Source organism: Zea mays, chromosome 1, assembly GCF_902167145.1.
Source record: "Zea mays cultivar B73 chromosome 1, Zm-B73-REFERENCE-NAM-5.0, whole genome shotgun sequence".
In the NCBI taxonomy this organism is placed as follows: domain Eukaryota; kingdom Viridiplantae; phylum Streptophyta; class Magnoliopsida; order Poales; family Poaceae; genus Zea; species Zea mays.
In genome coordinates, this window is record NC_050096.1 from 101461610 (window position 1) to 101476223 (window position 14614).

Genomic DNA, 14614 nt, shown 5'->3' on the forward strand with positions numbered 1-14614 from the left:
ATGAGGTTTGACTTCTAGGGTGGGGAAATATGTAATGTGAACAAAGTTTTTAACAATTACCATCGGAAATGACCTTTGGCTTCGTATGTGTATGCTGCACTCTTTGTTCAGCCATGCCTTCACTCACATTTGTTGCCAAGGTAGCACCTTGGCATGGATTCGTACATTGTACTGATGGAAACACACGTTTAGTAAGAATACATGCTATCGTCGCCGTGCAAGATTGATTTAAAATTGGTTAGAAATTACCATTGTTGTGGATCTCTGTAGTCGTATGGGGTTGTGTCCAATCGTCCCCTTCCACGGCGTCACTGATTGTATCCTCAGTCACCGTAGCCACGTTCCTTGAGATAGCGGCTTCAAATTGTTGGTTTCGACTACCTAAGATAGCTGGTCTTGCCCCAGATAGCACATGATGTTTACGACTTAGTGGCTCAGTAGACATAGTGAGTGAACCAACATCCTCGGTCTGTATTGAAGTTGGCAGGAAAGGTGTCCCGACGAATTCAGGGATAACCCAGTCGCAAGTGGTAACTGAGGATCCATACGGTTGTGTTGCATCTGTTCTATGACGTCCAACCTCAGGGGTATATGTTGGGTCCTCCATGGCGATGGACTCCTGATTCAAAGTGTCAGATTGCAGTGCTCTATGTTTTCTGCCGTACTCTGTCTTTGCATCTTTCCGTCTTGGTGTCTTATTATACAACCTAAGGCGTTCACGCCTAGACTCCCTCTCGACGGGAGTTAAGTTTTTTGTACCGCTCACTAAAGTAGGCGGCCCTTTTCATAGTATGATTAGGTGTGTTATCAACACTTTCATGCACACAACCTAGAATAAATGCATGTCTACGTTCAATGTTTTGAAACCCGTTGTTTTTTGCATATGTAGTCAAGTGAATAGTCATGTACCTGTTGTGAGAAGGTCATTACTTGCGACAATGTTGTTTGCCTAGAATGTCTCATTTCTATGCAACCAATCGCTATCATCATCTAGATCCACGTTTACTTGTTCGTCTCCACCTACATTTAACATTTTAGCATAAGTAAAGAGATACATAATAGGTGGTGCTAAAGTGACAAAAAATGTGATTGTTATATACCTGCAATGCCTTGTGTTGACAAAATTTTGAAATCAATGGTGCTACAGTCATCTGGAAAGCTATCTGCGAAACATGGTGAAAACAAAAATAGGATTAATAGGTACTCACTCATTCATAAGAGGATCTGTTCAAATATTGGTAAAATGATCATATACCTAAACCAAGATGCACATCCCCACGTATTTTAAAGTTAACCACCTCACATGACTTCTCCATATTAATGTCTTATTTATATATCATCCATTTACAAAAGGCTACACGACAACTTTGTATAGTACGGACATGTAGGTATAACATTTAGAATTAGAAATTTAACTTTCATCACCTATGGATGATTGTGTTTTTATCGGTAGTCCTTTATTCCTTTGGCACGCTTCATGACGCTTCCTATTTTTCTCATTCTTTTGTTCAACAGTCATCGCGGCATATCTTTCCCTATCCCTTTGCCTCTTACGTTCCCTAGCATCGACAATTGGTCCAAGCGAGTTCGATTCATTTTGATTACCTACAATGTAATTTTGTGGATTAGTGTCCGTACCTACTACATTTCGACACGCATGTACTAAGCTTTACCTGTAATGATGGTGTTTGAGATGTTCGTGAATGGTGTGCGATCAACATTGTATCCCATCTGATCCATAACAAGAACAGTGCCCTACAAAACATGAACACATAAATAAACAATAATAAAAGAGGGTAGACAATCGGTAGTCCTTTATATGTGCTCATCCAGTTAACCAGATTGACCATCAAGCGAGGTGTGATTGAGAAGACAATAGATGTTGTCAAACCAATTAGGACTGTGTGTGAGACATATACATTATCAAACAACAATTGTGAACTGAACTATAAAGCAACATAGTTTCAATGATTATGATATTGTTATCTCTAGCTAACACCCACCGAAGGCATTTAAAGCACCACATCACACCATAACAAAGCAAAGTTCGCTAGTTAGTTTATAGTTTTGTGTTTTATAATTTTGAAGTCCTAGTGCTGAATAAGTTGTTACTGTTACCACTGATTAAGTGCTACTGATATCAGTGAAGAAAATATAAACCATAAACATAACAGTGCATTTTAGGTTTACCTGGTAAATGAAAAGAAGCCTTATGGAAAGTGTTAACAGTCCCTTTTCAGAAAGAAAACCTGTGGAGAGCAGAACAAAAACATTCAAATCAGTATACAACTTATTTAATTAAATGGTAGTGCACAATGATTACAGTTTAGACCGTCTAAATAGTGTTTAGACAGAATAAAGATAGTTCAGACAACATGTCAAAGCCATAATATATACTTATTCATAAAAATACATGTTATCTAAGTTCTCGGTAAAGCAATAAGAAAAGGAATAGTCTGCTTTCATTGTAATGGATTTTTCTTGCACCTAACAATAGCAAATGAATGTCACGCTGTATTTGACAGAGTAGCTAATTATTGGACAACCACCATACATATGATTGGAAATTAAAAGCTTTTGAAAGAACTCAGATTGAAATCATCACCAAATTAATAGATAGCCGAAGGCAGATACTTAGATAACCGAGCTGTGATGAAATCTCTAAATCTAAAACTCTCTAACATGTAAAAGTCTCTGACAAAATCATAAACATAATAGTGCATTATAGATTTACCTAGTAAATAAAAAGGAGCCTTATGGAAAGTGTTAACATTCCTTTTTGAGGAACAAAACCTGTGGAGAGCAGAATAAAATAAATCAGTACATCTATCAGTTGTATGCACCCAAGTAATATAGTAGATCGAGAGAGTTTAATCATAAATTTTGGTTAAATCAGTACTGCTATCAAAATAGAATGGAATAACATTAGTGGCCAGGAAAAGCACAAATAACAACACTTAACCGAAGGCAGAACCAAAAAATCAGTACATCTATCAGTTGTATACATTTAAATTTTGACAGTCTATGAAATACGCAAATAACTCTCCTGTAATGAAATATCTGAATCTAAAACTCTCTAACAAAATTTCTGATCCGATCAGTTGCGGGATATTGATAGACTGCGTGCCCATAATTCATGCCTGAAAACTGAAAGTTGCCGAGATAAAGTTTACAGTTTAGGCTCAATCTGCAAGGATATGTTCTAGCAAATGTGTATAACTATTATATTCCTTGTTCCGCAATTCCATTAGCTTGATTAAGTTTACAGTTTTTTCTTCATTAAGTTAAAACCTTATTCTTGTCACCTTCAAGAACTATGTAATAGCTACCAACTGGATTGCCTGGTGTCTGAAAAGCGAAATGCCTGACAGAGGAAATTGAGAATTAAGATGGAAGGCAGGGTTGGCTGACATAAGACATTAAGGGCTTGTTCGTTTCGCCGTTAGTCCATGTGGATTGGGTGGTATTGTGTCGGTTTAAATCCATAGCAAGTCAAAATCCATTTTAATCCATCCCAATATACACCAATCCACATGGAATTGAAATAACCCAACAAGACCTAAAGCATGAGTGGATTTAATTAATCTCAGGATGATTGATCTGCGTCTGATTATGGATTCTGAATGCTAAAACAAGTAGTTTAAACTTAGATGTTGCACACGCCCGACGTGCAGGAGCAATGAAAACGATGAGACCATTCAGAAAATCGGAATGCAGGTCACCATGATCCAACCAAACTGCTCTCCAATCATGCTTTAAGAAATCGGAAAACTCGTGCGACAGCCATTTCAGTGGCAGAAGAAGCCATGGGGCAGAAGCCATCGTACCTCCTGCTGCTCGTCGGCCTCCTCGCCATCGCCATGCTCTGCGCCGGCCCGGGTCACGCGCTGTGCCAACTGAACGACGCCAACGGCGGTGGCCTGGAGTTCTCCTTGGGCTCCAAGGCGGCCACGGCGGGGGCCAAGACCGAGCCGCTGGACCCGTCCTTGAGCGACGACTACGAGAACGGTACCAGCCACGTGGAGTTCGAGCCAGAGCTCGGCCGCGCGACGGTCGTCCCCGCTGCGACCACCGTCACCGTCACTGCAGACATCACACATCGAACTGGATGGAAACAAATGGGTGGGGGAAATCAACAAGCACCCTACACAATCTAGCAACCATCCAGATGCGGACGTACCTTTTGAGTTGAATAGAACGGGGGCGAATCGACGAATCGGAGGAGAGTACAGTGGAGTCCACTGCGGCGTGCAGGCTTGCTGGCGGCGTGGGTGCGCGGTGCTGGGTGTGGGGGCTGGCTGATGGGTGTTAGCTAGGGCGTCAGGTTTGTGCGGTTATGGGTTATGGGAATGGCTGTTTCGTGGCTGGGGTTATGGGTTCTGGGGATGGCTGTTTCATGGCTGGTGGGGGCAGGATGGCTGTGGCGTTGCGGTGGGGCTGCGCGCTGCTGTCTGGGGCAGGTTGTGGTTCGTGCAGCGGGCACACGGGTGGGTGGCGGGGGCACTGTGGACGCCTATGTTATAGGCTTAATAGGAGTAATATAGATATCGTCTGGACGGCGGAGCAGACGGCTTAGAACTAGACAACAAAATAGTAATTTTGTTACGAACTGCATGGCCATCACCAGTCCACAAGTTAGATTAGATCGGTATTAGGACATGAACAACCCACATAAATGATCTATATCTTAAAGCTCATATAAATGATTCGTATCATAAGAAGTATATAAAGGGGTAAGTGCAAAAAAACATAAGAAAAGTATTATCTAAGTCTAAGATACAATTTCACTCATACAAACTACATAAATGAGCCAGTTTTGGGGTTCTAGTGAATAGTGATAGTTGCCTAGAGGGGGTGAATAGGCGAAACATAAAAAATTACAACTTTAAAAAAAACTTGATCCTCCGATTATTGGTTAGAATAAGATAAACAATTATCAGAGTATATAACTAAGTCATACTCTTGCAAAAGTGTTGCTTTCAAAGAATGCATAATAAACTCAAAGCAACACAACTAAATATCTATGATAAATAGAGCAATAAGGCTTAGATAAGGAGAGGAACAAAACTAGTTCTTCCTTGCAAGAGTTGTTTCTTAGAATGAGACTTTCTAACTTGAAGCAACACAAAGTAGTAACAATGAAGAATAGCGCAAGAGAACTTTAGAGAGAGAGAAGATAAACAAATCACATGCAATAGATACAAGAGACACAAGTGATTTTTTTTACCGAGCTTTGGTTCACCAAGGACCTAATCCTCGTTGAGGAGTCCACAAAGGACAATTCTTTTTCAACACTTTATCTCTCTCCAACGATCACCAAGACCAGCGAGTGTTCTGTCACACCCGGATTTAAGGGATAAAGCCGGGGTGCGTCTCATATGTGCGCCAAAGAAGAACATCACATATAATGACAAAGTGTATAGAGATAAATGTCACAAATATCATAAATGTCATTATTATATAGCAGAAGTCTTACAAAAATAAATCTAAGTTATTAAAACCTTACCCGTTTTGAAGCCCTGTCCGCACTTCACGGGAGCGTTCCATATCAGGTTTTGACACCTGTTAGAGCGCGAACCCGAAATCGGATTCTAATTGAGCTCTGAGCAGCGGTGTCCTGAGTCCGTGACCGTGTTCTCTCCCCCGCGCTTCCCTTCAACGCCGCCTCCCTAAAGATCTGCCGCTTCTCTGCCCTCTGCTCGTCGATTCAGCGCCTCCTCTCCTTCACGCGCCCACGCTGCCGTCGCCTCCTCCTCACTGTCGTCCATGCCGCTGTAGCCGCCTACGGCCATGGCCCCTGGAGCCAGCGACTATTTGACGGTGGAGTACCACTCTAGAGAGCTCCCCTCTTTCCCCTCCGACGATGAGGGAGCCACCGCCGGCAGCGGCGTCCTCGTATGCAGAACAGCAGAAGACCCTCGCTCGCTCTGCGCGCATCGAACCAAAAACCACACCTCGGCGGCAGCTATATAAAAGCCTTCACCTGACCCGGACGCTAGGGTTTATTCGCTCCTCCCACCCGCCGCCGTCGCCGCCTCCTCTCCCCAGCACCCGGAGCTCGCTCGACCGCCGCTCACCATGGTAAGGATTACGCTCGAGGCTGCTCCACGATTTTCGTATGTTCCCTTTTGCTGGTGTTAATACTGTATTTGCTACTGCAGATCATCCCCAAGAAGAACCGCAATGAGATCTGCAAGTACCTCTTCAAGGGTATGGTCCACTAGACTCGCAGTAGGGTAACCTGGGCTGATTGGTTGTTTCGCCTTCTAGGAGGTGACATATCTTCAAATTATTTTTGTATTACTAGGAGGGAGTGCTCGTGTATTATTTTGAGTTCACTTTTTTGGTCCAATTTCAGCATCTCACAAGCTTACGATCTGATATATTATAGGCTTGACACAGCGAGCATTGTCAAATATTTTTGTGCTCCAAATTTATTTGCCCCTTAAACTATGGATTCCTTGTTTTACATTCATCTGCGTTATGTTCATATGATTTCTGTTAGTTTGATGTATTTTCTGGTGCAGAGGGCGTGCTGTATGCCAAGAAGGACTACAACCTGGCGAAGCACCCGCAGATCGATGTGCCCAACCTCCAGGACTCTAGGTGATCAAGCTCATGCAGAGCTTTAAGTCCAAGGAGTATGTTAGGGAGACCTTCTCCTGGCAGTACTACTACTACTAGTACCTCACCAACGATGGCATTGAGCACCTACGCAACTACCTGAACCTCCGGTCTGAGATCGTGCCTGCCACGCTCAAGAAGTCTGCCAAGCCACCGGGCCGCCCATTTGGCTCTAGCCCTCCTGGTGACCGCCCAAGGTAAAAGCCTTAAATCTTGTGTTGCTGAGGCAATAATGTAACAGAGCATGGGGGTGGTGGGATTAAATTATCCGCCATGACAGGGAGAGGCGAGATCTTGTTTGGGGAAGACGGGAAGAGATGAGGGGCTAAAGTTCGCCACCTGGTTTTGTGCTTCTTCAGGTTTATTGCCTCCATTCACTTCATGGCTTAAACTACCCAATTTTTTGCAATTTAGTCATTTTTTCGAAGAAAAAAAATCATGTTTCGGCTGACTTCGAGCAGGTGTTCAGGATCCATGATAGGTTGTACATCGGTTTCTCAAGGCTCACCACTGACGCTCGGATGCTATGAGTTGTAGTTGCTGAATTTTCCCTGCCCACCACCACCTATTATCTTCTGTTCGGCTGCTTTTCGATCCCTCTGCAGGTACCATTGGTTGTTCTTCAGGCACAACATGTATCAGCTGCGTCAGGAGAGGGACATGAAGCATGAGACTTTTGCCATCTTGTCTCTAGGAAGGTGAGAATTTTTCTAGGGCACTTTTGGAGAAACTGTGTAGGCTTCTAGATAAGCCTACTAGGGTAGTTGTTATTTCATATTTTTAATGCGCGTCCGGACGGTGGATTCTATAAATAGATGGAATTTGTTATCACTGCCGCCATTAAACTAACTTGCCCTTAAGCATGTTGTTTTCACTATGCATGATTGGTCACTTGTACATGCTAATTGTTTGCTTTGCTCAGTGATTTTTTGTAAGTCGTAGTTTGTTGTTGATCTATTGCATATGATGCAGATCATATTCACAGTAGTATGGTTTTGTAGCTATAATAAACGTTACTAATTATCCTACTTGTCATCCTAGACTACAAATCGTGTTCTCATTATGGCACCAATTGCATTGCTATCCTGGTTGCCGGTATTTCAAGAAACGCAGACAAGGACACTTTTCAATGAAGATTTCAGAAGGGGCCTCCTAAGTCCAGATATCTCATATTCTTACTGGGAAAAGAATGAATATAGTTTGAGGTACTTAAGATTTCACGAAGAACTTTAATGATTACCTAGCCTCTTTGCATTCTACAAAGTAATCACAAAAAACAATATGTTGTGTGAAATTATTTATCCATCCAAATTTTCATTTGTGCCACACCTCTTGCATCACCCATTTCCTAAATTGAGTGTTACTTAGTAGTACTTCCTATTGCTTACTCTGCAGGTTGAAATTAAAAGAACCATACCAAAAGGTTCAGTGTAGTCTAGCTCTAAGGATTTCAAGACTAAAAAGATATTTGTTGGTGGGCTTCCCTCAACACTAACAGAAGGTAATTTAAGTATGGCATATGATGGATCAGGCTTGAGTTACTTCGATTTTGCACTAATGATTGTTATGTTTGTTAACCTTGATCAGACGAATTCAATAGTTTCTTTGCAAGATATGGGACTGTGGTAGACCACCATATCATGTTTGATCATGAAACCAAACGTTCTCGAGGCTTTGCATTTATAGTTTTTGCTTCTGAGCAATTTGTAGATGATTTGTTAGCAAATGAAAATATGGTTGACCTTGCTGGTTCAAAGGTGCTGCAGTTCATTATTGAAATGACATCAGTGCCTGTCTTCTCCATTGTGTATCTATGGTGTAAAATACTAAAATATGTAAAGTAATGTTATGCTCAGACATGAAGTGGAATGAGGATCAATGGTCAAACATAAAAAATTGATGTTGGATCAGAGAATTTTATAGCGCCCGATAGGGCGCTGCTAATTCTAGTGATAATAAATAAGTGAACTAAGTCTTATTCATTGGCGCCAACAAAGCTGACTGGGAGACGCCACCTAGATCAACTCATACTCCTCATTGTACGACTCCTCCTGGGCCACTTCTTCTTCTCCTTGGGGGGTTATATATCGCAAGGGTGAGCTCACAAAAGATCATAGCTCAACAAGTTGTGAAGAATAATGTGCATGAACTCACCAAAGGTGGGAGTTCATGTGAAGTGTCATGCTAACCAACAAATAAGGGTTAAAGCTGAGCATTGCTTTTAATAAGTTGGTCAAATTTTACTAGCAGTTACTAAATGTAAGTAGATACCAAACCAGAGTAATACTAGATCAAAATTAATAATAAACCACAATGCGATGCAAATGACAAATTGAATTTAATTCCATAAATTAATCATGCAAGAGTCTTGAGCTGCTCATGATCGTGAGCACGACTAGTATACCAGTTTTACACTCTGCAGAGGTTGTATCATGTACCCACAAGTCGTGTATCCCATGTAGCCTGGGTTAGTTATATCCTTAGACAGTACCGAGGTGAATGGCTAGGGATCCACTATGAGGCCTTTACTAAGTTCCATTAGCTTCAGAAAACCCACTACAGTTTCTAGAAAGAGCAATGCAAGAATCCCCCGTCTGACCGCCATCGCAGCAAAATCAACCCAAGAACTTCCCTACACGCCTACTCCCCTACTGCCCTTGCCCCTTTCGGGTAAGGTAGTCCTCCACTAGCTTTCCTAGTTAGTCAGCCAAGGGCGTTCCATTCCACCCTTGTGGTGGCACGTGTTTTTGAAAGGGAAATGTGCCATTGGGCCATTTCTAGTATATTTTGGTGATTAAGTGCCCAACACATAATGAGTGAGTAATTATATGCCAAATGATGGATGAAGTGCAAATCAACAAGAAGGTATGGTTCTAGACTTAGTACATTGGTGTTTGTGTACTAATATATTTGTCTAAGTGCTAGAATCAGGAAAAGAAAAGGATTGGAAAAGAGTTGGCTGTGTACAGCCAACTGTTACTCAGTCTGGGTGCACCGGACTGTCCGGTGTGCACCGGACAGTGTCCGGTGCGCCAGGCTGGGCTATGGCGAACTGGCCACTCTCGGGAATTCGTCGGCGGCGTACGACTATAATTCATCGGACTGTACGGTGGTGCACCGGACTGTCCAGTGAGCCAACGGTCGGCCGCACAATCCGCGCGCGAGGCGTGGCCCCAGCCAACGGTCGGCTGGGGGCACCGGACTGTCCGGTGTGCACCGGACAGTGTCCGGTGCGCCAATGGCTACTATTCTGCAACGGCCGGCTGTGCCATTTTAGGAAGGAGATCCACACCGGACCATGAATAGTGGATGTACGGTGGTGCACCGGACTGTCCGGCGCGCCACCCGATAGAAGGCAAAAATTGCTTTCCAGGAATGCCTCTAACGGGTCCTAGCTGCCTTGGGGCTATAAAAGGGACCCCTAGGCGCATGGAGGAGACAACCAAGCATACTTTGAGCATTCTAAATCTTCCACACTCCGTCTCCGCGCACTTGATTGACTTTCTTAGTGATTTGAGCTCCGTTCTAGTGGTGAACTTGTTGCGACTCATTCGAGCTCAATTCTTGGCTGTGTGTGTGCGTATTGCTGTGGATTTGTGTGTGTGCTTCCCTCCCTTACTCTAGTGTTTTCACTTTGATCTTGGTTGTAAGGGCGAGAGACTCCAAGTTGTGGAGATTCCTCGCAAACGGGAAAGAGTATAAGAAGGAAAAGAACCGTGGTATTCAACTGGATCATTGGATCACTTGAAAGGGGTTGAGTGCAACCCTCGTCCATTGGGACGCCACAACGTGGAGTAGGCAAGTGTTATACTTGGCCGAACCACGGGATAAATCATCGTGTCTCTTGTGCTTGTTTTCTTTGTGACCATTGTGTTTCACAAGAGCTTGGTCCTTAGCCACTTAATTCCTTTGTGCTAACACTCGACCAAGTTTTGTGGCTATAAGTTTAAGTTTTTACAGGATCACCTATTCACCCCCCTCTAGGTGCTCTCAATTGGTATCAGAGCCATTCTCTTCACGAAAGGGACTAATCGCCCGAAGAGATGGATCCTAAGGGAAAGGGGATGGTGGTCAACGATAAGGAGGAGTCCATCTTCAACGAGCCAAGAGATGATAAGCCCACTGACTCTGGCTCGAGTCACAAGAAGAAGGATGGGAAGAAGAAGAGGCGCATCAAGAAGATAGTCTACTACGACAGCGACGAATCTTCTTCTTCACCAAGAGACGACGACGACGAGAAAAAGAAACCGGTTAACTCAAACTTTTCTTTTGATTATTCTCGTATTCCGTTTAACTCCAATGCTCATTTACTTTCAATTCCTCTTGGAAAACCTCCGCACTTCGATGGAGAAGACTACTCATTTTGGAGTCACAAAATGCGTAGTCACCTATTCTCTCTCCATCCAAGTATTTGGGAGATCGTTGAAAATGGAATGCTTTTTGATAGTACTGACAACTCCGTTTTCATTAATGAGCAAATCCATAAAAATGCACAAGCTACCACTGTTTTGCTAGCATCCTTATGCAGGGACGAGTACCACAAGGTGAGCGGCTTGGACAACGCCAAGCAAATTTGGGACACCCTCAAGATCTCTCATGAGGGGAATGACGCCACCATGATCACCAAGATGGAGTTGGTGGAAGGTGAACTGGGAAGGTTCGCGATGATCAGGGGGAGGAGCCAACGCAAACGTACAACAGGCTCAAGACACTAGTCAACAAGATCAGTAGCTATGGAAGCACAAGATGGATGAACCATGATGTCATCCGACTTATGCTTAGGTCCTTCACCGTACTTGATCCTCATCTTGTGAACTCTATCCGTGAAAATCCTAGGTACACCAAGATGACACCCGAGGAAATACTCGGAAAGTTCGTAAGCAGGCGTATGATGATCAAGGAAGCAAGATACGCTGATGAGGCATTGAATGACCCAATGCCCATCTATGAGCCTCAAACGGTTGCTCTCAAAGCAACAAGTAGCAGGGAGGCGCTACCCAGCAAGGTGGCGCAAGTTGAGGCAGCTGGGCTAAATGAGGATGAAATGGCCCTCATTATCAAGCGCTTCAAGACCGCATTAAAGGGACGCAAGGAGTACTCAAACAAGAACAAGGCAAAGGGAAAGCGTTCATGCTACAAGTGCGGTAAGACATGTCATTTTATTGCTCAATGTCCCGATAATGAAAATGACCAGGGAGACGAAAGACATGGGAAGAGGGAGAAAAAGAAGACCTACAAGAAGGCGAAGGGCGAGGCACACCTTGGCAAAGAGTGGGACTGAGATTGTTCTTCGTTTGACTCCGACGATGAAGGACTCGCTGCCTCGGCCTTCAATAAATCGTTGCTCTTCCCCCAACGAGCTCCATACTTGCCTAATGGCAAAGGAGAAGAAGGTAAACGCTCGAGAAATTCCTAAGTACTCTACTTCTAGTGATGAGGACTCTAGTAATGATGAAGTAGATTACACTAGGTTGTTCAAAGGATTAGATAGAGCTAAGGTAGAAAAGATCAATGAGTTGATTTATGCATTGAATGAAAAAGATAGACTGCTAGAGAGGCAAGAGGACATTTTGTATGAGGAACATGACAAATTTGTTAGTGTTCAAAAGTCCCTTGCCTTAGAGATTAAAAGGAATGAATTACTATCCTCTGAGTTATCTATGTGCAATGAATCTATTTCTAGCTTGAAGACCTTGAATGATGATCTAAATGCTAAGCTAGAAGTAGTTAATAAATCTAGTCCTTGTGTAGATCACGTAGTGATTTGTAATAGGTGTAAGGATTTCGATATTGATGCATGTGTTGAGCACCTTACTTTTATTGCAAAATTAAATGATGAAGTGGCAAGTCTTAATGCCCAACTTAAGACTTGCAAAAGTGACTTCGACAAACTAAAATTTGCAAGGGATGCCTACACTATTGGTAGACACCCCTCAATTAAGGATGGGCTTGGCTTTCAAAGGGAAGCCAAGAACTTAACAAGTCAAAGGGCTCCCATTCTCAACAAGGAGAAAGGGAAGGCTCCTATGGCTAGTAGTAGTCAAAAGAATCATGCATTTATTTATGATAGAAAATTTTCTAGGAATGCTCATTATAATAGGAGTTATAATGCTTATGATTCACATGCCATGATTGCTTCAAGATCTTCCTTTGTGCATGGTAGAAATATGGCTAGGAAAAATGTTGTTCATCATGTGCCTAGGAAAATGCATAATGAATCTGCTACTGTTTTTCATGCCTGCAACACTGATTTTGTACTTTCATGTAAAAATAAGAAAGTGGTTGCCAGGAAATTGGGGGCCAAATGCAAGGGAGACAAGACTTGCATTTGGGTCCCTAAGGCTATTGTTACTAACCTTGTAGGACCCAACAAGAGTTGGGTACCTAAAACCCAAGCCTAATTTGCCTTGCAGGTTTATGCATCCGAAGGCTCAAGCTGGATTATCGACAGCGGATGCACAAACCACATGACAGGGGAGAAGAAAATGTTCACCTCCTACATCAAGAACAAAGATTCCCCAGATTCGATCATCTTTGGAGACAGGAATCAAGGAAAGGTTAAAGGACTATGATAGATAGCTATTTCATCCGAGCATTCCATATCTAATGTGTTCTTAGTTGAATCGCTCGGATATAATTTGTTGTCCGTTAGTAAACTATGTAATAAGGTGTGTCTGTCTTTAGAAGGAGTGATGGTTCATTAGCTTTTAAGGGTGTACTAGACGACAAACTCTATTTAGTTGATTTTTCGAAGGAGGAGGCCGATCTAGATGCATGCTTAATTGCTAAGACTAGCATGGGCTGGCTGTGGCATCGCCGTCTAGCACATGTTGGGATGAAGAACCTTCATAAACTTCTAAAGGGGGAACATGTGTTAGGTCTAACCAATGTTTCTTTCGAAAAAGATAGACCTTGTGCAGCTTGTCAAGTAGGTAAACAGGTGGGAAGTACTCATCACAGCAAAAACGTGATGACCATGACAAGACCTCTAGAGCTACTTCATATGGATCTCTTCGGACCCGTCGCCTACCTCAGCATCGGGGGAAGTAAGTATGGTCTTGTTATTGTTGATGATTTTTCCCGCTTCACTTGGGTATTCTTTTTGCAGGATAAATCAGAAACCCAAGGGACCCTTAAGCGCTTCCTAAGGAGAGCTCAAAATGAATTTGAACTCAAGGTGAAAAAGATTAGGAGCGACAACGGGTCCAAGTTCAAGAATCTTCAAGTGGAGGAGTACCTTGAGGAGGAAGGAATCAAGCATGAGTTCTCCGCTCCCTACACACCACAACAAAATGGTGTGGTAGAGAGGAAGAACAGGACGCTTATAGACATGGCGAGGACGATGCTTGGTGAATTCAAGACGCCCGAACGATTTTGGTCGGAAGCCGTGAACACGGCTTGCCACACAATAAACCGGGTCTACCTTCATCGCCTCCTCAAGAAGATGTCATACGAACTTCTAACTGGTAACAAACCCAACATTTCATATTTTCGTGTATTTGGGAGCAAATGTTACATTCTTGTGAAGAAAGGTAGGAACTCCAAATTTGCTCCCAAAGCTGTAGAAGGGTTTTTGTTAGGTTATGACTCAGATACAAAGGCGTATAGAGTCTTCACCAAATCATCGGGTTTGGTTGAAGTCTCTAGCGACGTTGTATTTGATGAAACTAATGGCTCTCCAAGAGAGCAAGTTGTTCTTGATGATGTAGATGAAGATGATGTTCCAACAGACGCAATTCACACCATGGCGATTGGAAATGTGCGACCACAGGAACACAAAGAGCAAGATCAACCTTCTTCCTCAACGACGGTGCACCCCCCAACTCAAGATAATGAACAGGTTCCTCAAGATGAGACATGTGATCAAGGGGGAGCATACAAAGACCAAGTTGTGGAAGAAGAAGCACCACGGGCCCCTCCCACTCAAGTCCGAGCGACGATTCAAAGGAATCATCTCGTCGACCAGATTTTGGGTGATATAAACAAGGGA

At 43.2% G+C, this 14614-nt stretch overlaps 2 long non-coding RNA genes and 1 pseudogene across 2 annotated transcripts; 1 reads left to right on the forward strand and 2 right to left on the reverse strand.

The window, feature by feature from the left end:
- Positions 1–912: 912 nt before the first annotated feature.
- Positions 913–1470, reverse strand: LOC103637706 (uncharacterized). The gene is made up of 3 exons (XR_558285.2): positions 1426–1470; positions 1101–1163; positions 913–1020 (listed from the first exon to the last, which is right to left on the reverse strand). It is a non-coding gene; the product is annotated as an uncharacterized lncRNA (long non-coding RNA).
- Positions 1471–1718: 248 nt separating this feature from the next.
- Positions 1719–2772, reverse strand: LOC103637707 (uncharacterized). Its single transcript, XR_558289.1, has 3 exons — positions 2735–2772; positions 2191–2249; positions 1719–1755 (listed from the first exon to the last, which is right to left on the reverse strand). It is a non-coding gene; the product is annotated as an uncharacterized lncRNA (long non-coding RNA).
- Positions 2773–5663: 2891 nt separating this feature from the next.
- LOC103637708 (40S ribosomal protein S10-1-like) lies at positions 5664–6825 on the forward strand (annotated as a pseudogene).
- The last annotated feature ends 7789 nt before the right edge of the window (positions 6826–14614 follow it).